The 27,344-nt window shown below is 43.1% G+C and overlaps 1 protein-coding gene across 1 annotated transcript in view; it reads right to left on the bottom strand.

The window, feature by feature from the left end:
* RARG (retinoic acid receptor gamma) overlaps window positions 1-23,437 on the bottom strand; it is a 163,821-nt gene extending 140,384 nt beyond the window's left edge. The window contains exon 1 of the mRNA XM_083169602.1: window positions 23,354-23,437. The gene's annotated coding sequence lies outside the window, so the exon portion shown is untranslated. The remainder of the gene's footprint in view (window positions 1-23,353) is intronic.
* Between the last annotated feature and the right edge of the window lie 3,907 nt (window positions 23,438-27,344).

Below are 27,344 nucleotides of genomic sequence, written 5' to 3'. Positions count from 1 at the left end.
TTGAACATTCACATCAGTCCCTGCCCCAGTGGAGCTTACAATCTATATTCCTACCACATATACACACATTCATTGTAGGGTATTTTTTTTGTTGGGAGCCAATAAACCTCCCAGTATATTTTTGGAGTGTAAGAGGAAACCGGAGTACCCAGAGGAAACCCACACAAGCATGGGGAGAATATACAAACTCCGCACAGTTAGGTAATCGAACCATCAGAACTGTGAGGCAGTAATGCCAACCATTAATTACACCGTCCATACTGCCCTGTGATGTAGCTACCAGGTGTAACTACAAAATACTTGTAAGGGTCTAAAACCTAGTGCTTCCTACTATGTTTATTCCCAATATTTAAAAGGTCAATGATTTTGCTAGCGAGACCGCAGTTTAAGTGGTCATGCACTGGCACGTGCGAGTATGTGCAGATCTTAGAAATCACCCAATAGTAATTTCTGGAGATCTGCAATAGGTTGTGCATTTCAATAGGTTATGAACTTAATAAATAAATGTTTAAAGGAAACAATGAACATCAAGGAACTGATAGGATCCCACAGTTACAATGACACCGTACATAGAGAACCTTTCAAATTGTACAGTACCACTGGCTAAAACAAAGGGCCAGTTACAGCGTTCATTTAAACAGCATGAATTCTGTAAGGGACAAGAAAAAAATGATAATTAGAATAAACATTTCTCTGTGTTAAAATAAGAGATCCACCTGGATAAATATAGTAGTGGCCAAATAAGCTACAAATATTTCCATCCCCATTCTAGCATAAGAAATCAAATCCTTTTCTTTTATTTCCCCCCATACAATATCTTCTTCCTCTCCCCTCCCACCCTTATAAATAACTGCTGCCTCTCACCCATTTCTCTGCCATAGAAAACAAATGACCACTTTCACCTTCTTTAAAAATCTGTCCACTGCCAACTTGTATGACCCTCTCTATGGGCACCCATTGTTAATGCCTCTCACCTACACAAATGGTGCCGACAGCTCCCATCTCCTGTGCCAAACCTTCATTTCAGCTGGAACACTTGGCAACCAACCAGCCAGTAAGAAAAGTCCTTCCTGTGCTAGACGCAGAACCTGATGTACTGTAGCTCCCTCATTAAAATATAAGTTGCACGCAGGAGATGAAACATGTACATATACAGACTAGGAAAAAGTTACACTGTAACTTCTCCCCAGTAATTTAAGCTGGGTACACACTAGGCGATGGGACCCAGTGAAGATGCCAAGCTACCATCGGTTTTTGACCACCTGTCTATAACAAAATATTAGCAGACTTTAAACGGGCTAAGGGGTGATCTACCTTATTCATAAAAGTAATGGAGGGTTTAAATTATACAGAGATGTTAGACTAATTAAGATGAAGTGATATAATTAATGGATACAAATATATTGAAGATTAATAAAAAAGTTTGTCTTAAAAAGTTTGTCTTAAACTGTAGGACTGTGCAGATGACAGAAGAACATCTATAGATATTAATTTATTGCCAGTTACTTATATAGCACACACAAGGGGGGTATTTTGGTTCAATCATTCGGATGTGAATTTACATCCTTGCCCTTGTGATTCTTTGTTTGTGAGTGCTGCCATTACAATATATCTATCTATATATCTAGAAAGCAGGAACCCTCCAAAAGGGTAAAGCACGTCACTGCAGCAATACTTAGATGAAACCAAGATTAAGTTTATTCGCCTCGACAGGCCGTTTCGGGGCTCAACCCCTTCCTCAAGAGACTTTCAAACAGGTACAATCATCACAGCAGTGTTTGTCATTTAAATACCTCCACCATTGCCGCCAGTCCGCCCCTGCCACGCTAGACACGCCCCCTCACCGCCCGTCAGCCGGCTCTGGCGCACAGCAGCAGCGTCACCGCCTCACACACGCTGACCTGCTGTCATGGTAACCAGAGACCGACCGCCGACCAGCACAAGCCCCACAGGCGTGCGCGTACACCTCTCTCACTGTGCGAGTGCCCACAGCCCGGGGACCTGCGCCGGCTTGCGGTGCCGTACGTGTCATTGCTGGCACCACCATCGATCGCTGCCCTGGTCTGAGCAGACACCAGGAGCAGCTACAGGCGTCTCCCACACGCCGCAGCCGTTCCTATGGAAACCTCACTCACGACCAAGCCGTCATGACGTCACATAAGGAGCACACGCTATCAGCATCAAGAAGTCTGGTGAGTGCTCTCTGCTTGTTTGGAAAATATATATTTTTTTATATATATATATATATATATATATATATATATATAATAAAAGGCTAAGGCTGCTCCTCACCTTTATGAGGGAAATTCAAGTGTCTTGCACTCTAGCAGCCACTTTGATGGCACCCAACAGAGCAATTCAACTCCATTCCAGTGCACACAAGCCTCCGGTGCTGACATTACTTGTTCTGTAATTTTCGACAAGCTGGTAACGTGTGTGTGTGTTTGTGTGTGTATAAAAAGACAAGTGCAAGAAACTGTAGATGTTTCTACAGTATAGTTTTCTCCCAGTGCATCAGGAAAGAATACAGAACAGATATAACAGAACGATAGATCTATCTGGTAACATGTGTGCTTTATAACACCAAGAAGCTGTTGCCCAGACCTCACATTGGTGCCAAACGATAATAAATTGCCCTGCTAACATGCTGTGCACAGAGCTGATCATACTGGCTAAGTAACTAAAAATGTATCATACATTCAGATTTGGAATATGATGCATAATTCCAACTGTCTTGAGTGAAAAAGAAATGAAATACAGAATTCTATGTGAAATGAAATCCTGAGTATAGCTCATCTTTGTGCACTGGAGGCCAAACACTGACACATGGCTGGGTTTACTCTGGGAGTCTGTAATGTATCTACATAATGTCTGGAATATATATATATATATAGATAGATAGATAGATAGATAGATAGATAGATAGGGGATGCGGTCATTTGGTCTACTGCATTATGGTCGACAGTCATTAGGTCGAATCCATTAGGTCGACATGCTAAAAGGTCGACATGACTCTAGGTCGACATGGGAAAAGGTCGACATGATTCTAGTTCGAAAGGTCATTAGTTCGACAGGTCATTAGTTCGACAAGGTCATTAGTTCGACATTGTCTATGTCGACATTCACAAGGTCGACATGGAGTTTTTCACTGTTTTTTTGAGCCAACATGTGCCGACAGGCGGTATTTCATGCCCTACCATCCACTAGGGCGTGGTGGGAGAATAAAATAGTGTGCCGAGCGTAGCGAGGCACCGTGCCCGACGCATAGCGAGCGCAGCGAGCGATGCGAGGGGATGCAGTGCACTTTAAACTGTGTCCATGTCGACTGTGTTGACATTCAGGTAAAAAAAACAGTGAAAAACCCCATGTCGACCTTGTGAATGTCGACATAGACAATGTCGAACTAATGACCTTGTCGAACTAATGACCTGTCGAACTAATGACCTTTCGACCTAGAATCATGTCGACCTTTTCCCATGTCGACCTAGAATCATGTCGACCTTTTAGCATGTCGACCTAATGGATTCGACCTAATGACTTTCTACCATAATGCAATAGACCAAATGATCCCAACCCATAGATAGATAGATAGATAGATAGATAGATAGATAGATAGATAGATGGCATTTTTGACAATATTACGTAAAGTAAATTGGGCCAGACTGAAGGTCCCCATTCACTTGTACGAGTGATTGCATGATAGCAGTGTATGCGAGTGAACCGGCAGCTCCCCGGCAGCTGGATTACATGCCATATTTCGGATGCGTTCCTTTTGCATACTATAGTACTGGCCATACGATCCTTGGATCCAATGTGTATGGTAAAACACATGCGGTTTTCCACTTTTCATCCAATTTATCGTCCCAATGCATCGAAATCGAATGAAATCAGTCAAAATTGCATTAGTGTATGGTCATGCATATGAGCTACTCATTCATAAGAATATTTCAGTTGAGTGATTGAAAGTAGACAATGAACTCATGAAGGCAATGATTAAAGGGATTATGCAATGTGAATATTTAGAAATTAATTCTACAAATATTTGTTTTATAGCACTTTATCTATTTACTAAGAATGTGCTATTAACATTACTTGTAGAGGGGATGGTTCCGAAATCCCGGCGGTGGAAATCCCGGTGGTCAGAGTGCAGACAGCAGCATCCTGACATTTAAAATCCTGACACATTCTGGTGAGTATTTTAACCCTAATCCTAACCCTCTACTCCTCAGCAAAACCCCAACTGTCCCCTCAAGCATCCCCTCCCCCTAGTGCCTAAACCTAACCCTAGTACGTACCATCGGGTTATAACTATTGGGACGCCACTGTCAGCATTATGACTATTGGGATTACAACCAACATGATCCTGACCACCTCCCCTTGTAGAGCTCGTTATTGAGTACAGACGTCATTCACAGACATATTGGGGGCACACACTCACCAACAAGCTCACAATATATCGACTGCTCGCTTGAATGGACGATATATTGGCCAGGGTGTACCCAGCCTTATATAGATAGTCTTGTCCCAGACAGTCATTTGTTCTCTGTGTAAGTGGAAAAGAAAGAAGAATCTGTTTACTCCACTCTCATCAACCAGATTTACTTGACAGCATGCACAGAGTCTCTGGGACGTGTACAACCTAAGATTCCAATCTAACTCATAGGCATCTCTAGGAGGCATGGTGAATGCTACTCATCCACCTTTATTGGCACAATAGGCCACATGTATAATAATACTAGTACTTATTGTACTTTGATCAAATGTGTTCCATGCATTTGAGCAGAATTTAATTGTTTGTTCACAATGGAAATGCATATCCAATGGATAAGATAAAAGTATACTAAGTATTAAACTTCAATGGCATTGGAACTGATGTCAATGGAATAATAATATTACCCTAAATGACAGTGAATTTTGGTATCCCCTTTAAAAAAAAAAAAATAATAATAACACCCTCTACTGTCAATACAAATAAAAGTAAGGCTCCCTCCTGTCAATTTTCGTCGCTAGAAGAAGCACACGGCAATGTTATCGGTGTCATCATGGCTCCAGCTCAGTGGGACCAAGGCCATGGTGACACAATCTCAAATGACGTCAGTGCTCAAGTATGACTCTGATTAACTGCAGATTGTCATTCACAGTCATGCTAAGCTGTGAGTCCCGCAGGACAGATTCCTGGTACATATACAGAATGTCCACATAACATAGTGTCAGCATTTGATGTAAGGACGATTTTATGGTTAGACTATGATGAGGATTAGGTTTAGAGTTTGGTTCAACAATGTTCACTGCCACTACCAACATTGCCTAAACATGTAGCCCATCGACATTCACAATGAAGACACTGTGAATGATGACATGTGGACATATCAATTTCCCGCCTATGTCGACATTCCGATTCTCTGCATTCTGAATATTACCAAGTTGTAACATACACAGATCTATTGTATGTCTAATGTGGCCTACACATGGGGCACTAGAAAATGCCCCTACATCGTTCTGTGTGTAGGGGCCATAGTCATAGTGATGTGCGGCCCCACTTTTCGCTATCACCCAGCGATTAATATCCAGCATTCTGGAGATCGCTCAGTGGCACAGCGCACACACATCCCTGTGTGCCGAGTGATCTTGCTGAATCATTCTGAGTGGTCTAGTATTGCTCAGATCACTTCAGCAGCTCCCTGTATGTAGTCCCCTTAAGTTTAAGACCATGGGGTCTATGTCCTGAGCCTTAGAGAGAGACAAAGTGGACAGAGATAAAGAACTGACCAACCAGCTCCTGTCATTTTTCAAACTGAGGGGCAGATGTACAGTATTGAGCCTTAAAAAAGATAAATGTGTCCAGCCAATCAGCTCCTAACTGTCTTGTTATAGGATGTATAGGAAAATGGCAGCTAGGTGTTGATTGGCTGGATGTTTGTCACTCTTTATCACCCTTGCTTTTAGCTCTATTTAAGGCTTAATACATCTGCCCCACAGCCTGTAACATGGCAGTTAGGAGTTATGTCTCTCCCAAGCCTAAAACATAGACCCCTATACATTAATGGACTGGACCTGGTTAAGCTGTCCTGACCTTGCCCTCCTTGCTCCTGCTGCCTGGCCAATACATTCTAGTAACTAATAATTGGGGTACATTTAAAAGCAATTAATACTAATTAGGTTGGTACAAAGATTGTCTGCAGCATTAGAAAACATGATTTACCTGGTATCATCAATCAATGAGCAAACAGGTCTGTTCTGCACAACACTAATAACATCCATTCACTACCTCCTTTTCCAATTGTGTGTTCTATGAAGACTGAATCTAGGGGCTGTTAACCTTTTGCAGTCCCAATTTTTTTGTTGCAATTCAGTCTGGTTTAAATGTTTCAATTAATTGTAATTTTTTATTTTTTTATTCAAAAATGGTCTACGTTGAATTTCGAACGATGTTCTTATTTTAAAGTGGCTCACCATTGGATATGCTTCTAGTGCTAGGGCTGTTGAGCCTGACTAGACATTGGACCTGAAAGGGTTAAATACATAAAAGAAGTAAAACAATAAACATTACTACCACATAACTGACAACAAGACCAAAACATAACCATAAGCCTGGAGAATGATTTGATCATCAGAAGAGTTACATTTCCCAATGGTAAGTAATGCATACAGTATCGGTTATGGTGGTTTTTAAACAGCCCCCCATAGAGTAATAATTGGCCATCAATATTATTTTTGTCTAAATTCCTTTATCTACTTGGGTATTTCGTGCTACACTGTAGCCTACACATCCAGCAGATTGTCAATCTCATATCTTAGCACACTCATAAAAATGTCAGCACAGATCATATTAAAATCATCTACATATGCTTGTTGCCCCATAAGATTCCTGCACAAGTAACATCTGCCCCCCTGCAGTGCACATGGTTTTGTCCATCTAAGAAGGATTTTGTCAGAAAGAGTGAACTAGAATAAGGCCCTATGTGAGACGGGGCTTCCCAATATTGCCAAACACACTTTACAAGAAAGACAAGTGGGATGCAGGAGTCTCTGTGCATTCTGGGAGAGGGTACAAGTATTGAATAACATGATAGTTTATAATGAACTAGAGTAGGAATAAAAGCCAGTATAATTCTATGGCATTTGTCTTCATTATAACCATCTTTAAATGATACAAACAAACTGAAACATGTTATCTTTTTATGCTCATAATTCAACAAGCAGTATACTCTTATGTATATACGCAAATCAGTATACTGTATACATATTGCCATGTAAGCCTACAGTAATGTACAAAATATTTACATTGATTTCTCTATTATTGTTATAATCTATTGTAAAGTCATCTGTAATTGTCATCTCTTCTCATCACTCACTAAAATATATTGAAAACAATAAGATGTACTGTATATATTCTCTGCACAGAGCGGGGTAAAGGGCCCATTTATCATCTAATATTTTCTGTTAAATCCTTGAAAATACCTGTTTTTGGGGGTTAGCCACAAATATTTCAGTACCCCCTGGAATGTATCATGGAGGGAACGCAGCATGAATCTCTGATCCCTGCTGCGATCCCTCCTGCTCTGTCGGCAGCAGCATTCACCATAAGTTTCTTTGGGGAAGGCAATGCTGCCCAATATCAGGCAGCATCGCATCAGGCCCCAGGACTACTGCCATTCTGGTGATAGCCCATTGTAGTCTATGGGCTACAGACAGGCTGGGCAGTGCGGACAGGGGGGTCAATGCTAACCGCACATGTGCAGACTCCCCGGCACCCAGTTGAGCGCATTGCATCGATGGGCTCATTTCGGAGCTCCTGTCCCTGCATGTGCTGGGAGATACATCCATATGTTAGGATCGCATATTACAATGCGATCCTAGGCGGTAAGATTCCGGCCAGATCGTATTGTATATGTGATCCTTCTTAAATGGAGTGCCGGACGCGGTCCCGACAGTCGGGATCCCGACAGTCATTTACCCGACGTCGGGATCCGGACTGTCAAAACGCTGACAGACAGGTGCCTGATGGCCACCCGCTATTTTCCCTTGTGGGGGTCCACGACCCCCATAGAGGGAGAATAGAATAGATGGCGAGCGTAGCGAGCCACCGTGCCCACAGCGTGTCGAGCGCAGCGAGCCCGCAAGGGGCTTTGTTGCGCTCACCATGCTGTCTGAGTCCGGGCAGTCGGGATCCCGACGTCGGGCTAATGACTGTCGGGATCCCGACTGTCGGAACCCTATACCACACCCCTTAAATGGGCCCCTAAGAGACACATGGGTCAATCCTTTTGGCATGATCTTGAAAGTGCGCGTCATCGTGGCAGTGGGCACAGGACAGCGTACCAGTGGGCGCTCTGTATGGCATCCGATATATAAGAGTGTTTGCTGCCCCATGGAATTCCAAACACTTCTGTGCAAAGCGCAGCTGATTTCAGCCACCAAATGCTGCAGCAATGGCACATCGCACCCTTCACATGGAATAGCACCGACCCAAAAGCTTGCTCCAGTTACTTTTTAAAGTCACTTTTTGAAATTATTAGTTGTAGTTTTTCATGGAGCCCTTTCGCCGCAAACCAAAACAAAACAGCAGAGTGCAAGGGAAAGAGATCCGAATGTAAGCTCCAGTAGAAAAATAAAAAGTCAGTGTGACTCCACATGAGCAACTCGTCAAGATGTTAGACATCAGTCAGTTGACCCCCTCGGAGAGCAGAAGGAAAGTTAGCGGTACACACCTACCAATCTGAAACTCACACAGCCTGGAATCATTATCCAGGAACAAAGGTTTCATTTTGAAAATGACTCCAGTAAAGATGATGAGAGGATCGCCTGCGATGCATTTTAACATATGACATATCAATGAGAACATTCTCAAATCCATGAACGCTTTAGCAGGCCAGCTGGCCCAGTAATAATATTCTAGCCAATCACAATCAACATCGTTTATGCAGACAAGAGATGCTTAATTATAGAATACAACATCAAAAAACGACATGGATCACTTAGTCGGGTTCATGAGTAATGTTATAATTTATCCAAACTTTAAATGAGCAATACTGTACATAAATGAAACCATCTCATACAGGTCATTGGTCTTCCCTTTTATATGACTCTAACCTGCTTAACTCTACTACTGCTGGTATACTAGTTACTTGTACAGAGGATTAATATTATTAGTATTATTATATATAGCATAGGAGCTGGGCAGTCTATACATTTCAGTGAAGAGTGAGCATTTTGCTCTAGAGGTCAGCTGACCACAATGGAAGTGCAGAGAAGCAGTGTACTGTAGCTGCAGCTTTTGATTGTTTGCAACTGGTCAGAATATGAGGGTTTGGTTCACAAACAGGTGTAAAATGTAATAGGGTCAAAGTTTGCAGAGGTCCGAGATTTCGTCCAAGAGCCATTTTTAGTTGAAGTGGCAATCATCTACAAGGCAAAGTATACAGACAGTCTCATCCGAAATCCTCAAATATATTTATACCATAATGCTGCACTACGGTCAGGGCAGGGTAATATCCTATTGCAAAAATCTCAGCAAGTTTTGATGCTCCAAAATGTAGTTGTATAATGACAGGGTTATTCATAGGCTGTTGGAGCGACACATAAGCTCAAACATTTCCAACAATTATTTAATTAAGATCAGGTTTATTCAATTGGGAAATATTCTAAGAAACCAAGAGTAAACCAGTATCTTCTGGATGAAGTGGATAATGATAGCCAATAGGAAGAGTGTCTGTGTGTGTGTGTGTGTCTGATTAGGCTGTCTGTGTTCCTGTATGTAGATGTCTGATATGCTGGTGTGTGTGTGTGTGTGTGTGTGTGTCAGCTCAGTCTGTCTGCGGTGCCTGTGTATGTGTGTGTCCAGCCTCAGTTTCTGTGCATGACGTGTCTCTGTATGTACATATTTGATCAGCCTGTGGGCCAGATGTATCAAGCTTCAAAAAGTGATAAAGTGGAAAGCGATACACAACAAGCCAATCAGCTCCTACCTGTCATTTTTCAAACACACCCTGTAACATGGCAGTTAGGAGCTGATTGGCTGGTTGTTTCTCACTCCATTTTATCACTTTTTGAAGATTGATACATCTGGCCCCTTATGTCTGTAGTCTGTCTGTATTTGTGCGTCTCATCAGCAGCAATAGAACATCCATGTTATCGCCACACAATGATAAATAGACCTGTATTTATCACACAAACTAAAGGAGCTGTGTGTGGCTGGATGAATGATGATTTGATGGATGCAGGATTCATTCATAAAGGAGTAAAATACATTCTGTAAACATTCAGCCAAAATAGACAGGTCATCATATGATAAGAGAAGATCTCAGGAATTAACGCTATTGTGTAAGGATACATTGTTATTTACAATTATTTCATTCTCAGAAGAAAGGTGTGGATACTCAGGAAAAAGGTGTAGGGACGCATCTAATGTAACAAGTTGATACAAGACTTATAGTAGCTTAAACGCAGATGCTTATTAAATTAATGTCTGAAATTATTTCATTCCTTTATGTCTGTTTATGAAACTAATTATGACAATTGCAAATGTGCCCAAAAAAGACAATAAACAAAAATCCCGTACTATGTATCCCTGAGTACCACTACCTAAAGGGCACCAGTTATCTTGGAGATGGGTGCACAGTTTTGAATAACAGAAATAAGGGACAGTAGCAATGATCCATCACAGAGATTACACCTAGACAGTAGGTTTGAGATATGGATATGACCAATCAGACGCAGATTTGACGACCTGTGGTCCTGCAGCCCCCCCTAATAAAATCTGCCATTTGGAGGGACCACCTAGCAGTTGCTGTGACTTCCTATTAGAAGCATTCACTGGTAATCACAGACAGACAGATAGTCCCAGGGGAAGGTGTTTTCTCCCCCTGGTAATGCCAGTCAGGCTTGCCATAGCAGAGACAATGCTGCGTTGCAGCTGCTATATAGTACACATTGGCTTATGTAAAATGTGCAAATGTCGCAGTCTCCAGGATTTGTACTGAAAGGCTCGCTGTAAGATCCAGAAAGAGAGTGATTTGGTAAGAAATCTCCAGGTTTTTTTTAAAGCGGCAATCATTTAAACTTCACAATCAAACTGGTTTTGCTGTGTAAATGATTAGCGCTTTAAAAAAACTGGAGATTTCTTACCAAATCTCTCACATTCTGAATTTCTAATCCTATTAAATTCCACCCAATGTGTCTTAGATCCAGCACTGGTGTACACAGACCCCTACAATGGACACACATTGGTCCATAATCGACCTTCTGATACTGCTTTCACACTGCAAAACCTGCTTTGACCCAGTTTTTGAAGCGTTTCTTTAACCGGGTCAGAGCAAGTTTTAACCCTTTTGCATGCTGGGGTCTGTCCGGCGAAGCGGGGTCCATGCTGGGGAGGAAGCGGGCAGTGTGCACCTGGGGAGGAAGAGGGGTCTGTTCAGCGAATGGGCAGTGTGCGGCAGGGTCCATTTGGCGAATGGGAAGTCAGAGGCGGGGTCCCTGCAGCGGATGGGAACTAGTAGCATTACTAGCATGGACCCTGCTGCCTACACAGCATGGATCCCGGCATGCTGGCAAGTACCAGGGGAGCGCTGGCAAGGGGGGAACACCAGTGTGGGATGCAATATACCAGTTCAGACCCGTTTACACTGCTCAAATAATGTGTCACTCTGAACCGTGTAAGATCCTTCTTTTTATCCGTTTTGAATTACCGGTTTTCTTGAACCGGTAATTTAAAACTGGCGCTTTCACACTGCAGCTCTAACCGTTTTAAAAGCCTAAAAAAAACGTAAATATACCGTTTTAGAGCTGCAGTGTGTAAGGGGTATCAGGAACATTATGGTCACACAGCATGCCCATTGGATGTAAGATGCTGGAGCCATTGTTACCTTCCAGATGCACATGTTACTGAAAAAATTCTCAATGTGGCTGTTGTCACCAAATCAGTGGATCACACATGTAGTGTGACTTATACACGCGTAGTAACAAAACATCACTCTACAGCACACATCAACATTGTGCCATCTCTGAATCAGGCCTGCTGACAGAAAAATCTGGGACACTTTGTGGGACAGTTATCACACTTTCTAAATATAACAAGTATAGATACTGGCCAATCGTATTCACTCTCTCCTTTTTATAGAACATACTAGATAAATGCTAAGATCTAATAGGTTGCTTAGGGCAACACCTCCATTTGTTCTCTTTAGAAGGTTTGATAAATCTCCCCCTAATGGGCATGTTTATGATAAAGTCCCATACCTCAAGGGATTCTCGCCATCGGTGACAGAAAGCCAAGGGAGACAGTCAAATTGCTGCTGAAAGTACATGTAGCTAGAAAATGGCATATGTGCCATCGCTATCTGATCAGATGCCAGATCACCCAACAACAATAACAATTGTTCGTGCATTCTTTGTCCTCCCCAGCAGAGGTTCCCAAACTCAGTTCTCGAGGTCCCATAGCTGTCCAGGTTTTATATATATCCAAGTCTCAGCACAGATTAAATTGACCATGGCACTAATACAGTCACCTGTGGCCAAGCTTGGATATACAGCGTTAGGGTGCTTTGAGGACCGCCTTTGAGAACGTCTGCTCTAGATACATGTGTCAGGAAAGGAATATTGGTGGGTTACCCTCACCTACCCGCTACTCATGGGGGGTTATTCTGGTTCATTCGCTCGGATGCGAATTTGAATCCTTGCGAGTGAACCAGATCCCACCTTGCCAATTGTGGTACCCGGCGCACCATTTGCAAGTCGCGTGTGTTCGCAACGGCTGCGAATGGATGTTTTACATAAACACCTATTCGCATGCCACTGGGGCCATCGCACATCTTTCGATGGTTGCCGACCAGTGAAAGATGTGGAAGGTGCACGCATATGTAAGGTTGCTCTAAGCAACCTTACATATGCGTGTACACTCAGGGGGAAGTGGGCGGGCCGCTGACATCGTTCCCTGTATGTCCTCATGGCCTCATTAGCATGAGAATGCCCAGCCCATGAAATGCTGGGCGTTCCCATATGCTAATGACCCAGCCCGCCGCCCACAAAAGATGGGTGCGTGCACCCAGTGAACAGCTTGCTCGCCGTGGGTGCATGTACATGCGCAGAAATGCGCAAAGCACAAACATCGGCACACGGCCATGCGAACCGACCTGAATAAGGTCCATGATGTGGGAGAAATCTTTTACTCGCTGTGTTTTCCTTTAACAGAGTCCTGTGAAATTCAGCTATTCGATGGACATTTCTATCCTATATTATCAGTAGTTACCTTGAAAGGTATCACATATAACAGAACATAAGCAGAACTTAGTTGTAAAAGTAAACTGTACACAGAATCTATGGCTACCAGTGTTGTGCCTCCGTCTAGCACACACAAACACATACAGGTACGCTTGTAAATCTGTTTCTTTTTCTTTCTCTGGTTTAGTTTCCAGAATCCCCCCTTTAAATAAACGCAGGGGCTTGAATGAACAAGGCTTCTATTCACTCAAGCCCTCCTCTGTCAATCCCTCTTATGTTTGGCTTATTCAAATAAAATAAAGTGATATATGCGCCTTACTCCATGCGAGCCCAGACTCGCTGCTCATTAGTGGCTCATGTCTGGCTAGGGAGAGGGAGGTCGCGTATCCTGATTTCCAGAAGGGCTATTAGTGTGTGAAGTGGGGGGAGGTTACATTTGGCAGCGTGAGGCACCCACAGACAAGGCAAACTTGAATTGAAGTTACCTACGAAAATCTATACTAAGAGGCAAGAAGAAAATCAGAGCTGAATTCACCTACAAACAAATGCTCACAAGAACATACCATTAGGCAAAACGTTACACAAAATCGATGACATTGTTACAATGTAATTGACATCGGCCAAACTGCTCCTGAGCTGCTAATATGTCTGTAAACATCATCAAGAATTTGAAGGCATAAAGGCTGATTTACAGGTAGGAGTGAATGCAGCAACTGGGGCAAATTTGTACCTGACATTTTATTTTTTTAATGCTGACATACAATAGAGGTGGGAGTAATTCAGGCATATATTATTCAGAAGAAACGTGCTCAGAAATATCGCTTAATTCTGCATCTACGGCATTGCTGGGCAATTGCGGCCCTCCAGATGTTGATGAACTACACATCCCAGGATGCTTTGCATTAGTTTTGCTATGTGGCCATGCTGAAACTGATGCAAGGCATGCTGGGATGTGAAGTTCATCAACATCTGGAGGGCTGCATTTGCCCAGCCCTGATCTACGGTGTGCAGAGGTTTACACATCTCATGCAGCCATCTCTGTGTAGGTACAATGGTTACGGTATAGGGCAGTGATTTTCAACCTTTTTACCTTACGGCACACAAAAAATTTTTTAAAATTGCCAAGGCACACCATGAGATCCCCACAGGGCAAAACACATTGGCACCCACAGGGGAAAAAAAAATTAAACTATTGACCCCATATAAAAACAATCACACTGGTCCCCACAGGTAACAAAAATAAAATACATTGGCCATGTAAAATACATATTTTCATGTAAATACATTTATATGAAAAGAGACCAGTGAATAACAGTTGAACTGGTGGCCGCTGTAAACTGGTTCGGGCATCTCTAGATCTGGTGGAACACTTGAGAACAACTCAAGGCACACTAGTGTTCCACGGCACAGTGGTGGAAAAACACTGGTATAGGGGGTTGCAATGTCTAGGCTGACAGTCACTAGGTCGACCGCTAATGGTCGACAGTGACTAGGTAGACACCTTAAAAAGGGTTGACATACCATGGGTCGACATTGACAGAAGTTCACCAGCTTAAGGTCGACACAGACATGGTCAACACTCAAGACGTTGACATGAGTTTTTCAAGTTTTTGGTGTCTACGTTGACATATGTCTACATGGACACAGTATAAGTGTACTTGCATGGCTCGCTGCACCTGCCGCGCTTCGGGTACACTGTGGTCGATCGACGATGTAGTCAAAGTTGCTTAGAAGAATCACCCCGTGTGCACACCCCTTAAGAATACCTTGGTTATAAGGGTTAATTTACCACTTCACCTGCAGTCAGCAGGTATATGTGCATTTTTCTGATTGGACATTCAGGTCCACTTGGTTATAACACTAGTAATAATAATTCTAAAATAACACACCAAAAAAAAAATACTGAACTTTAAACAAATTGCTTGAAATAAATAATAAAATGTTATGATTTATTTTTCCATCCTGTTGTTACTTCCAACACGTACTGGTGGGGACGTACTCCAACTTTCCAACAACTTGATACATACACCCCATAGTCGAACAGTAGTAGCTGTGTTCTAATGTTCTGTAATATACGCTGGCAGTTGAAGACAGATTGTGGGCATTGGGGAGACACATGGATGGCGGTAAAGGTGTTGCTATCAGATGATTTATTATATAACCCAAAGAGGCAAATACAGTACAAGTGCGGATATTCCAAACTGTGGATTCCCGCTTTCACTTGGAAAGAGTGTGATGGGGATGGGATGTCCTGCACTTAGAAGCATACAGCTAGACATCCTGTATTCATGGACCAAGAGGGTGGGGAATGTTTTCCTGAACTTCCAGAATATAATTATAACCTATTAAGATCAAAACAGAGACTCAATTATTGACCCGAATCTCATGACCCTGACTCTGACCTCTGCCTGACACCTAAAGGTAAGCCAAGAGGCAAAGTACAGAATAAACCACTAGGTAGATCTATCTTTAGACCAGGCAACAAACAAACATTGCATGACACATCAGACGGTCATTCTACAGTAAAATCCAGAGTACAGGTCACTGCTTTACACATTAGACACTTGGTGTACAGTATATGTAACTGCGGCCAGGTCATGTAACATGGTGACAATAACTGCTTTCAGCACTACCCAATCTAGCACCTACTGCACTAGTGAGCCGACGCGGGAGTGACGGTAACTGTCACTAATTATTGGTTTTACTTGTGGAGAGTTCTGAGAGCTGTTAGGAGGAGCCGTCAGCCCCGTCATCATCTTTATTGTGGCAACAAAATACATCACTTTGCATGAGAAATCACATGGACTTATTATCAGACCACCTCTTTTTCTTATGGTCAAATGTTTGTGTAAAGAGCCACATGGAAGTCAAGGGAGACACTGGTCCCGATTCAGTTGGCCACATTGCGGTTGGCTGCATGTGCTGCCAACCTCACCCAACTGCTTGTGCAAGTAGCCGTCATAAGCGTCAGCTCTGTCCTTGGTACAAGAGGCCATTTTGAAATGAGACGTATCACTGTGTATGTGCCACTCCCCTAGTTACACCCGAGATGCTGCCCATTTACACCAGCCTCAAGTGGGAGATGACCCTGAGATGCGTACAACACTAAACTGCCTGTATTTGCTCAAAGAACCAACTGCAAACAGACAACTAGGCAGAAATTAAATCGTATCTCCCATTTGCCGCTAGGCATCTGTTCTGCTGGTGCCCATTATTTCTGCTTGCCCCCAAGGGGTGAGCAGAAATCCACACAAAGTCACACTTTTGAGTAAATGATGGGTGCCCAGTAGTTTGCACGGGGCTTGTCTAAACCGCAGGCATTTGGGCACAACATTGCGCACCCTGTTGACCTAACATGAGCCCAGCAACACAAACAACTGAATATCTCCCAACACTTTAGAAAGGATCTGTGGGCACAAGAAAGCAATTGAATCGCCCCCTAAATGTCACTTAATATTATTACTTATATGGCACCCTAAAGAGTTTGCACTGCCACACAGAGTCATTGTATAATTGGGCTCAATACTACTGTTCTCATATAACAAACCTTATTCTTATATAACAACCCTAAACTGGCTGTGGGACCTAAATAGATTCAACAGAGAACAAGTCCCAATGGCTTTTAGATTTACCCCCCCCAACAATTAGTGGATATTGTTGTATAAACATATGAATACAACTGTTAAAAATATACCTTAAGAAATCCTAGTAAACAATATATTGTAAGACAGGAAAAGAACACACGATGAACCCTTGTGTCACTGCATTTCCTGTTCTGGTGTCGCCCTAAATTCTCTTTTTCTTATATAGTTTTATTGTTGTTGTGCTTTAATCCTGCCCTGCGGCCCTCTCTGTTATTCAGTACCCCACAAATAACTGTACAGTAATCCTGCCCTGCAGCACCTCCCACTACTCCACACGCACAGGCCGCTCATTGTACCTGTTGTTTAGTCAGCATGTACACTTTCTACAGCATGTGTTGATACCAGAGTACAGCCGTCTACAGTATGTATATGCAGTTCCTGTTACTGCTGTCCTTAGCACATCTAACTTGTTACTAATTGCCCTGAGGTACCCTTTTGTCATTGGGTGGCGGAGAACAATGTTCCTTGGCACTGGAATCTTCAACCAAAAAAGTACATGGCACCAAAAGTGTGATTCTTTGGGGATTATTTACTAAAATGGGAGTTCTATTGAAGATGGGAAGTTGCCCATAGCAACCAATCAGAATCTACTTTTCATTTATTTAGCACCATAGAGAAGATAATAGACAAAATCTGATTGGTTACTCATAGCAACTCCCATTTTGGTAAATAAACCCCTGTGAGCATAAATGCCAAGCAGAACTTGCTAAAAGAAAGTCATAGTTATAAACGAACAAATTACGTGTCATGAATAATTCTATTTTTTTGTCCATTGATTATTATTCTAAAAAAAAAATTGGAGACTCCATTATTCCGACTGACTGGAAAGTTGAGAGGTTCTGTATGTCCCATTTATGCAGAGCAACTATGAATGGGTACCACAGGCCCCCGTCATTGGTGTACACAGCATGTAAAGTTTGATTGTAGATGACTGGAAGAGCAGCCTAGTTCTTGGAAGGCCCGGCGACATCCATTTCCGATGGACGGATCTACAATGGGTACTTCCTCATCTTTGCGGCCACCGATACGCCAGTTATGTTAGCTGCTACTTAACCACCACGTAAGGATTTTCGGTGAGGGAGCCATTAGAAATCACACCACCACCCTGGGTCCACGCCGCTCTCCTGTGTCCACGCCACCATATATTACCTTTAGTAAAGTTGTGGCGAGTGAAGCGGAGTGTGCCACCGAGCCCGAAGCATGGTGAGTGAAGCGAGCCCAGGAGGGGACGATGATTCTTAGCAGCACTACGTAAGTTCCGTGGCGTAAGCGGTGGCCGCAAAGATGGGGAAGTACCCTACAGTGTCTAGATGGACCATGTTATGGTTGACCACGCTTAGTCGAACCCATCTAGTTAGTAACGGAAGTTAGACGCCAGCATTAGAGCGATGGTAGTGTGGTTGATGTCACATGATCAACAGTTTTCCCCCTTTTTTTCTTGCCGAATGTCAAAGGTCAACTTGGTTCATACTTTACTATCCAAGTGGACATAGGGCCTTATTCTGGTTCACTCCTGGCAAATTCCTTCTTAGATGGAAAAAACCATGTGCACTGCAGCTGGGGTAGATGTAAAATGTGCAGAGAGAGTTAGATTTGGGTGAGTTATTTGGTTTCTGTGCAGGGAAAATACAGACTGCTTTATTTTTACACTGCAATATAGATCTAACTTTGAAATAAAACCCCACCCAAATCTAACTCTCTCTGCACAAGTTACATTTGCCCCACCTGCAGTGCACCTGGTTTTGTCCATCTAAGAAGGAATTTTCCAGAAGGAGTGAAGCAGAATAAGGCCCATAGAGTGAGATTATAATAGTGTGTCCAAGGAGACCCCTGTGACATTCGGCACCCAAATAAACATGAAAAACTCATGCGCACCATGTGACTGTCGACCACTCTCCCGTCGCTCTAACGCTGGCGTCTAGCTTCTGATACTGTCCTTCTAGACGCGGTCGACTATCTTTAGGCATCTCATTAGATGGGTTCGACTAAGAGTGGTCAATCATAACATGGCCGATCTAGACAGCTTCGATCCTCTATACCAGGGGTCCTCAAACTATTTTGCTCTGGGACCCCATCAGGCAATAAATATAATTACAGCACCCCGGCGAGGTCATCACATCACATGTGTAGTCAGGAGACAGCACATACATGGCAGCAATATGGAGGAACAAAATGATGGGAGGAGTCTGAAATAACAGACATTTCAACAGATTTTGCAGACTCCTTGAATCACTGACTGAGTTTAGAAAAGTCATCAGCCTGATGGTCAGCAACATGGAGTCGCGACCCCATGCTGAGAAGGTCGGGACCCACTTTGGGGTCAGGACCCACAGTTTGAGAACCGCTGCTCTATACCATAACCATCACATCACCTCCGAAATATGGCTATGCCCCCTGTGCTGAAATCCTGCGGCAGTAAAGGAAACTTTTATTGCATGGAACCCAAATACCGACCCAATGCTTGGTCTATAAATAATTTCATTACACATGTAGCATGTGATTTAATATTCTACTAAGTTTGTAAAGTTGTAAATATGTATGACACGCATTACGCATGCTTAGAACAATATTGCATATGTTGCCAGCAGCCTAAAGAAAAAGAATTGTGCATTTGTTTTCACCATGAAATCACAAGTGGTACTTGTGCTTTCTGAAACCTGCTTGCACATGTCCTGAGTCTGTTGCTGTGTATCTTACATAGCAATTATGTGCACACTAGAGAAATGTTAAACATCAGCCAGGTCAGTGGCCCTTGAGGGACTGGGTCAGACAGCTCTGGATTCAGACGGTTCCTATCGCTTGCTACTGCTGCCCAGATGTGCTGAGTGTTTGAAATGTTCTAGCAGCCCGACAATCAGACACACATTTAATAAAGTCTGCTACCTTTGGTGTTTGTCTTTGAGTGCCGCCATCTACCAACACACAACACACACACACACACACACACATATATATATATATATATATATATATATATATATATATATATATATATGTATGCATATGATATACATGTATGTATATATATAGTGGTATTTTCAAAAGGAACCTGCAGGAACTCAGTTCCTGAACATCTCATTAAATATGACATCATCTGGAACTGGGCTCCTGAACCTGCTCTGGGCCAAAATGTACTTTCCATTAGGTAAGTTTTATTTTAAAGTCACCTGTGAGGGGTGTGGTATAGGGGTCCGACAGTCGGGATCCTGACAGTCATTAGCCCGACGTCGGGATCCCGACTGGCCGGACTTAGACAGCATAGTGAGCGCAACAAAGCCCCTTGCGGGCTCGCTGCGCTCGCCACCTATTCTAGGTTGTGGACCCCCACGAGGGAATATAGCAGGTGGCAGTCAGGAACCCGGCTGTCTGTGTTTTGACAGTTGGGATCCCGACGTCGGGTAAATGCCTGTCGGGATCCCTACTATCGGGACCCCATCCGGCACCCACCTGTGAGAGTCTTTGTTTCTAAATACAATAAATACATCGCGCTCTCTCTCTCTCTCTTTTTATGTAATTGATCCACCACCAGACCTGCTTGTATTCAAATGTCACAGGTGATCCGGCGTTTCGGGGGTCAACGTACCCCTTTATCAAGGTGTGAAAACCTTATAAATATCCATAATCCATAGAAAGGGCTATTTACTATCTTTTATATAATATGTAAGCAGGCAATATACCTAAACTATTTCTGCTGAAACATACAATGCGGCAGTTGAACTTTTATAGCAATATGGCAGCACAAAGTGAGCAACAACTGTAGAATTTTCCAAATAAAAACAGCAGCTCAAAATGAAAGGCTGAACAGTTCATACTATACAATGCATGTAATTGTTTATTTTTTTTAAGCTTAGTTCTGCTCTAAGCTATTAACACCACTCCCCACTAACAGCATATTTGCTGTGACAGTCTCCATACTTACACTAAGCATGGAATGGTCTTTATTGTCATTTACATTTTATTTAGCTTTTCTCATATGCCAGATGGAAATCCCAGTTCAAAGCAAAAAAAAAAAAAAAATGATTTCCATATGTTAGACTGTTTATACATAAGAGTTAATTCTGCATAAGCATAAATATGTTTACATACTTACAAAATCCTAATATATTGCCAAACTTAGATGAAATACACCATAGATTGTAAGCATGCGAGCAGGGCCCTCCTACCTTTTTGACTGTCTGTAACTACCCATTTTGTTTTATCACTGTTTCCATAGTAAAGCACAATGAAATTTTCTGCACTATATAGGAATCTGTTGATAATAATTGTGAACTTATTGATTAATGATGCAAACAATACATCGGGCTTTCGCAGAAAGCTAGCTCACACTAACAATTACGATAACTATTCAACAGATTGTAAGCTTGCGAGCAGGGCCCTCCTACCTCCATGTCGGTTTGTAGCTACCAGTTTTCTGAATCACTGTTGTTTCCAATTGTAAAGCGCAACGGAATATTCTGCGCTATATAAGAAACTGTAAATGATAATAGTGGATTTTTTAAATCTCTGCATAACTAAATATATAAGTGTGTATTATTTTCTGATGTTATTTGCAGATTCTGGTCAACACTTGAGGAACATGTCACTTCCAGTAAACAAGCCATACAGTTACAAGAATCAGAAGAATGTAGCATTCGATCACAAGTTCAAAAAATGCTGTAAAGTTAAAAAAATGTGTAGACTACTATACTTGGAATGTATACTTTATTCCATATATCCTATACATAGTGGCACACTTCTACACTATCATTTATTTACAAGTGCCTGCGGAGTAGCTGTCCAAAAGAGATTTATGAGTCAGAAGTATGAGTGAGGAAATATATTAAAATACTTTTAAACTGTTCAGCCAAATAAACAAAAATGAATATATTTTCTTCTTGCTTTGAAGTGTTACCCACTACAGAGTATGCCCGTCTATGTGCCACTCTTGTCACACTCCTTGCAATATAGCAAACCCCTTACTGTGGTTACTCCACCACATCTGAGCGTCACTCCACCGCTCTTCCCCAAACTCCCTCCCCTTACCATCATCCTCCTGCGGTACCACACACACAATCACAGAGCCACAGTCAGACATAGCTCCAGGGGGCAAGGGGCGGGCCAGGAAAGGGTGATGTTTTCATTACCCTTCTGCCAACCCCCTCCACTGAGTTCACCTCGTCTCACCTCCTTTACCCCAACACCCTTCTCCTCATCCTTTTCCATCATAGAAATATTAAAAGCATTATGTAAAATAATGAATGACAGTGGAGACCCCTGCTGGTAAAATGATGGAATTACATGGAAAGGCAAAAATGACAGCAGAGATTTGGAAGGTGAGCCAGTGATTTTTTTGTATCACATAATCCAGATGCAGGTACAATATGCAAACAGTAGTCCATGAACAGACACATACAGTATATATATATATATAAGCAGATCTGTGCAGATTAATGGCATGTTAGTGAACTATGAAAAAAAACAATCCTTATGCATTTTGAAGAAATAAACTGTAAATAACACAAGTGAAAAATATAGGTAATTGTCAATAAATACAGGTTATAAAAGAAGCCATCACAGTGAGTTTATAGAAACTTTCTATAACAAAGTACTACAACACAAAGTTTCCAGAACTGTGCAGAATACTTTATGAAAGGGTTAAATGGAACAATTTATTGTAAAGATCAGCAAAATACAATGTTGAGCAAAATAAATGGAGAAACAAGCTAGCATAAGTTAAAAAAAGGAATTTTTGTGGGTATAGAATTAGAAGTAAGAGGCAGTGGTTTCCTGACTCTGGGAGAGGAAGGAATCAGAGGCACAGAAGAAAATGAAAAGGAAAAGAAAAGTTCCTTGCCTTGCAGACCACACTGCTTGTACGGTGAGTATGACCTACAGCACCAGACACTTATATGGCAGTACACACTACAGGATAGTAGTCGTACAGTAATTGCAGGTACCGAGATAGCACGACTAATCATGAGGTGTGTACCCTGAGAGGAATACCGGCATAGGGGGCAGGCGATAGGAACTGGATAGTAAGAAGAAGGGAGCAACTGCACTGGGGAAATAAAGTGCAAAACCCCAGGGTGGCAGCAAGATTGCGTCTAGGGACAGTCGCACGCACAGAAGAGAGAAGTCGCAGCGGGCATGCAGCTGGAGAAGTCGCGGGAGAGAGCAGGACGCAGCGATGTGTAGCCGGAGAGAGCTGACAGCCGTGACCTCTGCCCTCTCCCAGCCAAACAAAAAAGCAACGTGTCAGTCAGTAGATTCTCCAGCCGGCTCCTGGGTGCAGAGATACCCAGGAGGATAGGAAAGAGCTGGGGCAAGCAGAGGGCACCAGCCGGGTTCAATTAATGAAAAGGAAAAAAAAAACTCTTGTAACTTCCTGAGAAGAGAAATCTTCCCTCCTCCCTATAAAGTTCCCTAAAAGAAAACAATAGGAACCCCCCCCTCCATCTCCCCCCTCCTCCTCCCAGCAATGGACATGAATGCAGCCACTGGTCACTCACCTTGCTCACCAGCAGCTCAGCACTGTACCTGGCTGTATGGCTGTGTCTGTAGTAGTAGTAGTAGCAGCAGCAGCACAGACAGTGTGTATGTGTATGTGTGAGTGTGTATGTGTGTGCTCTCGCCTCCTCTCCTACTTACACTACCAACTCATTACAATCTGCTATTCATAACCCAGGTCATGTGACTCCACTCACAAAATATAAAGCACATTTTTTTTCCCTCTTCACAAACCACAGAATGAATTTCAGTGGAAAGCACGGAAAATGTATTTCCCCCTCCTTTCTTCTGGCTGTGCCATTCCAGGCAATGTAATTTTAGTCATTATATGGCCATCCTGCTGGAGGGGCCTGTAAAACATTCCTATGTACATGAACACATGTGTGCGCAAGGCTTCTCTGTGCTAGTGTGTTCGTGTACTGTACATGCACTACATAGCCTACAGAACCATAAGGCTGCTCTGTCTTAATGGATTGTAAATGTGAGATATGTCAGTAATTAGGCGCAAGTTCCAAAGTCGAAAACTTTGAAAAATATGGATATGCTACTGACCAGCCCATCAAAATGGCGGAACAACATAGCAGTAATATCAGCCTCCATGGCTGTGCACGCCCGAACAGAGAAATACTTGAAATGTACAATAGAACGCCATCTAGTGCCAAAACAACACTTGTATCCCCCCCATAGAGGTGAGGAGCAGTGTTAGCCTTTTATTATATACTAGTAAGCCCATTCAAAGCAAATGCTTCAAAAGCTAGTCTGCTACCTTGTGATTGCCTCTGTGTTTCTGCACATGTGAGAGAAAAAAAGATGTAATTTCAATCACTGCCAACAGATGACAGTGTTTCGGAGACACACAAACGGACACTAGACATATATACAGTATATAGATGATGAATATACTGGAACAGCTGTGTGACCTTCCACGGCTGCATATTTTGGTGGTCATGTGTCTGCGACTTTATTCAAATGGTGCTAGAAAGCCCTTTCCTGGTGTCCATGTTCTTCCAAATGGAAGGACTGAAATCAGGGGCGTAACTAACTATTTAGCGCCCCCCCGCCGCACGTTTATTCGGCGCCCCCCCCACACACCTAACATGCCCCCCCTTCTTACCCGCGGTCTGCGTCTCGCCCTGCTCTCTGTCGGGACCTTCCTGACGTCACGGTCCTAGCCGGCTACTGCTGCTACAATGAAAACGGACTCTTAGAAAATGGCTGCCCCTATGCTGCAGACAGAAAACTGTCTGCAGTATGGGGGCAGCCATTTTCTAATTGTCAGTTTTCATTGCAGCAGGAGCCGGCCGGGACCGTGACGGTTAGGCAGGTCCCGGCAGAGAGCCGGGCGAGACGCAAACCGCGGGTAACTATAGCCCCGCAGCCCCCCCCCCCGGCGGCGCCCCCAATTTCTCTGCGCTTCCCCCGCCACCACGGGGGCTGCGGAGCTATAGTTACGCCACTGACTGAAATGCTCACTTTAAGTGCCCATAAGTGTTAAAATAAGAGGGACAATCACTAGCCTCCTCCCTGTCAACCAGGAATGCCCCAAACAGAGACTGTGGGGGAAATTTACTAAGATGGGAGTTCTATTTCACATGGGTTGTTTCTATGGGCATCCAATCAGAATCTACTTATTTATTTAGCGCCTTCTAGAAGATAGTATCTGATTGGTTGCCCATAGCAACATCATATGTGAAATCATACCTCCCAACTGTCCCGTTTTTCGCTGGACCGTCTCGGTAGTTTGGGGTGGTCCCGCCCTCATCTGGGGCCGCCAGTGTCCCACGGCAGAGGGGGGCAGTTGGAAGTCCCCCCAACCTGAACAGAATAGCATTGCAGACATGCAGAAAGTGGGGCGTGGCCCGAGGATGCATCACCCGCGAGGCCACGCCCTTTTGTAGGCCACGCCACCAGGTGCTTGCACGGCTCAGCCGCGCGAGTGTCCTGTTTTCCTATACAAGAGTTGGGAGGTATGTGTGCAATAGAGCTTACATCTTAGTAAATTTCCCCCTGTGCATCTCCCGTATTACTGTGCTTCTCAGATGTACACAGGTGCGCAGAAGAAAATTCGCTTTACTGCTTACAACTTTGGAAGCACCCACTGATTTGTTAAACTAAAGTTTACATATACTTTACATATACGGATCTACATACAGTATCTGGTTGGGATATTCACTGATATATTTGCGGCGCTTCGGTCCCTATGTCTGGTGCGTTTGAGTGGCAGTTGGGGAGGGGAGGTGTAACGGTGCGCCGAGGGAGATGATGCAGTGGCGGCTCCGGTGCTGATTTGGGTGATGCATGCACAGTGCTGCCAAGGGAGGAGAGAGGGGGTACTAATTACCCATGCCCATGTCTAAAAGGGATCTGGTGAAAGAAAAAAGACACCCTGCTGTAGTATCATATTGTGGCCATTTATCAAACAAACAATATTTTTGGCTATTTCCCTGATCTATTTTCAGGGGTTTACTGCAAATATTAAGGATCCCCGGAGGGTCCACAATAGATATCTCTGATGCCTTCCGCGATCCATCCATTTCCACCAGCAGCCGTATCCCCCATGGGTTTTTATTGCAGCTATCACCAGCTGAACATGGTGGTAGTCCATTGTAGTCTATGGGCTACTCACTGCATCAGATAATTATAACACAATTTAGATCACTATAAATGTTATCTAATAAGGAGGGGTAGACAAAACCTATACAAATATTGCTGTAGTTTTGGTAAATTAAATGTCTTACAGCAGACTGCTGAATGCAACGTGCACACATTAATTAAGTTATATGTAGGGTATTGACAAAATATACAAACTGGTGCATAGATGCCAACTTTGTGTCTGCCTCCTTAGGGGTCATTTCAGTTGATGATACCGGAAATGTCGCTTGCCCAAGAGTGACATTGTTGTGGCTCCACCCTCTCTATACAAAGCCACAACTTGTAAAACAGGGATGGGGACACATTGACGCTATTTAGCACAAATAACTTAATTAATCCGCTTGAGCCACCCACTTCATTAAGGAAGTGGATGGCTCTGTGTGACAGCAGGAGACTTCTGGGAAATTTACCTGTCACTTCTGGCAGGCATCCAGGAGAGCAGGCAAGTATGAACTCACATAAGTTTTATATTACACAAAACCATTTTGTATTTTGTGCTAGAAACAAGGTATATGTGGTGAAATTATGAATGAAAAGTAATTACCTATGGGCCGGATTTATTATCGAGATTTATTACCAGCATGTCATTTCATTTAGTATTGCAGTGATGCAAAAAATGTTGTTACATCACAGGTGATGATGAAATCTCCCATCTTTATATAACAGACTAGAGGGACAACTGGCCAACATCTGTCGAGACCTAGGCACTAGACATCTGGATAGAAGGAACAAGCATCCACCCAACATCTGGCTGTGGAGAGGTACCATGAATATGGTAAAATATGCCTTAAATATTACTACTGGTGTAAACGGTCAGTTTATCATAGGCAGAAAGCCATAAATACTGCAGCAGTGGGATTCTCTATTTCTCTAAAAAATGTTATTGTTTTTTTTTCTTGAAAATCTGTCTGTCAGTTCAGCTCAAGGCTGCCCTGATAGACATGTTACTGGCCTGGCAGGCAGTAAGACTACTCTAACCGCTAACAGCCGTAGTTGCCAGGAAGCTCGGTATCGCTCAGCTATCCCGGTAATTTTACTTTTGGTTGATAGCCAAAAAGATTTTCTATTGCTGCAATGAGCAATAGAAAGGTCATAATATATACACCTTTTGGAAGAAATATACGATGCATACTTGCGCTATTGGCAGTGGCGGGCGCGATGGCTATGCTGCAGCTGCAGCGAGGTTGTCGTTAACGAAGTCCTCCCTTGTGACCCCCCTTATGTCCAGATGGGGAAGGGGGGTCATTATCTAAGCACGGAAATGTCCATCGATAACGAATTGCTTGTACACAATGAATAAGATAGTCATATATATCGCTCAGATGGGCAATATCTTTATCT

This window comes from Crinia signifera, chromosome 2 (genome assembly GCF_055691185.1).
Source record: "Crinia signifera chromosome 2, ASM5569118v1, whole genome shotgun sequence".
NCBI classification, from domain to species: Eukaryota; Metazoa; Chordata; class Amphibia; order Anura; family Myobatrachidae; genus Crinia; species Crinia signifera.
Note: the sequence above shows the minus strand (reverse complement) of the source record. Positions and strands in the feature narration are given on the sequence as shown.